Source organism: Carassius gibelio, chromosome B7 (genome assembly GCF_023724105.1).
Source record: "Carassius gibelio isolate Cgi1373 ecotype wild population from Czech Republic chromosome B7, carGib1.2-hapl.c, whole genome shotgun sequence".
Classification (NCBI taxonomy): Eukaryota; Metazoa; Chordata; class Actinopteri; order Cypriniformes; family Cyprinidae; genus Carassius; species Carassius gibelio.
This window is the reverse complement of record NC_068402.1, coordinates 16,146,721-16,149,454: the sequence shown is the minus strand read 5'-3', so window position 1 is coordinate 16,149,454 and position 2,734 is coordinate 16,146,721.

Genomic DNA, 2,734 nt, shown 5'->3' with positions numbered 1-2,734 from the left:
GTCTCATTTGTCTGATTTGTTAGTTTCCTCAAACATTTTCCTCCTTTTATCAGTGTTCCAGTTATGTTAGGCTTAGTTGTTTAGGATCAGGACAATGCAGTAAAAGGTGCACTGCTAGGATACATGTAACACAACCCTGGGCTGTGGCCTACTGCACACTTTTTCCTTGTGAAATGTGAAAGCTCTCTTTGTTCAGAAGACCCTAAGGCCAGGGAGGGACTAGAATTTTTCCCAACCGCACATGTGTCTATACCAAATGTTTGTTTGTCAGTAAAACATAGGTTAAAAAGTAGAGCAGCTTCCTCACATTGCAGTAGTCCAGGTGTGTGGTGACTTAATAGATCACCTGGTGCAAGTGAGTAAATGATGAACACTCACCTCATAATGATCTTTATTCAAACACTCTCAGTATGCAAGCAACTTTGACCCTGAATCAGGATCACATAAATCTTTTCACGCAAATGCTGAAATATCTACAACACCATCTATACCTCATTGACAGATCAGACAGAAACCAGACTAGTTTAGATGCTTAAACTCTCAACCCTGTTCTGCTGCTAAAAAATTAACGCTGAGGTTTGAGGGTCAAAACCTACTAACACCGAAGCGCATGAATCATTCACGGCTTCTCGAATGCGTGGGGCACTGGGTCAAGGTTTGTTTCAGGTTCATGAGGCAGCTGATTTAGCTCCCTTACAGATTTCAGGTTAGATGTAGACTAGTCTGGTCGATTATTTCCGTCGCGCTGGCGCCCTCTGTGGGCAGATGAGAGTGTCGCGTGCGCTGTCACGAGTGTAGGCTACAGTATGTTGACTGAAGCAATCAGACGGCAAGTTTGTTTGCGCCGTTCAATCACCATAAGTCATCTCTTGTTTTTGTTTTTTTCGTTCAACCAAAACACTTCACACCTGGTCTTCATTGTCGAGTAAACCCGGGATTAGACTTTCTCCAGTTCCACCCACAGGCCTAGTTTTACTAGCTGCGTCAGATTTAGGAATGTACAGTATACAATGGATTACACAAAGAACTTGCTTCTTGGCCTGAGCTGTCCAAATTTTCAACATGCACGAAACAGATGGCGAACAAACAGGATGACCGACCTACTGCATTGTCAAAATGTGCAAGCAACAAAACACTTTACTATCCCATAATGCCATGGGTGCTGCTAAGTCATGCGTCAAAAGTTCAAAACTAGAAATTGCGGAAAACTCAACGGACTTTTCAGGTAAAGAAATGTGTTCCTAATTGTTGTTTAAAAGCATTCGGGTAAATGGTTTTTGTATTTTCACTCTTTTACGTCATGTAGGCTATTATGAAAAAATACTATAGTAATTTATAGTAAATACTATAGTGTTTTTGAACCATGCTACAGTAAAGTGTAATATATATTATAGTATTTACCACACTTTGTTAATGAATGCTACAGGACATAGTATTAACTATAGTGAACTGATAATCTGTAATAAATACTACAGTAAACTGTAGTGTATTGTAGTATGTTATACCTTATAGTTGTAGAAAACTTCGTACAGTATTGGGTAAAGTAATTTGTTTATATTAGAATGGTTGTTTTATTAACACAGTCAGCAAGTATAGAATTACCACAACAAATTAATTCAAGTACTTTACTATAGTACAGTTCAAAAACACTATTGGAGCACAAAGCCAGTCATTTATATTTTAACAATTGCCACCAACACATTGTATGGGTCAAAATTATAGATTTTTCTTTAATGCTAAAAATCATTAGGATATTAAGTAAAAATCATGTTCCATGAATATATTTTGTACATTTCCTACGATAAATAGATTAAAACTTAATTTTTGATTAGTAAATTCATTTGGACAACATTAAAGGTGATTGATCCAGATTTTCAAAAGTTGTATCTTGGCCAAATATCGTCCTGTCCTAACTATATCTACTACCTACTAACTATATCATCCTATCTCCAAACCATACTTCAATTGAAAGCTTACTTATTCAGTTTTCAGATTATGTATAAATCTCAATAAATAAATAAATTACCCCTTATGGCTAATTTTGTGGTCCAGGGTCACATATAATTAGGAATATAATTAAATTGTTATGCTATTTCTAATAATTAATTTGGTATACATAAATATGGGTAAATATTTTTTTTTATTTTTTTTTGTGGTTATTTCTATCTTTGATTTTATTAAGGCCTATTGATTTCTGTTTATCCTAATACACCCCTTGCTGTATTTGTTAATATTTGAAACAAATAAAAAGATGTATGAATGCAGCTAAAATCTTTTTTTCCTTTTCTTTCTTTTTTCTTTTCTTTTAGTAGTGAAAATGACAAGTAAAATGAAAGAAAACATTGGTTAAAAAGGGATCACTTAAAAGTACTGAGAAAACTAATAAAGTTACAACAGATAACTAGATCAGTAAAGTAAAAAAAAGGAGATACTAGGACACTATTATAATCATACTTAACTATAATATTTTATCGTAGAATAGTCCTTTAGCATTACTTTACTGGAGAGTTGTCCTTACTGCTTTTGATGAAAGACTGACAGAGAAGATAAACTGAACAGATGACTCTCTCTCATCCGGCTGACAGCATCATGATCATCACCAGTCTGGTGACAGCCTCTACCTTTGTTGGTAAACAAATTAATCTTCTTAAAGGTCACCATTTGCTGTAAGGCGTCGCTGTCTGTCCTCTCGTGATGGGCGCAGGAGAGGCTGTCAGATTGTGCTGCTATCAGC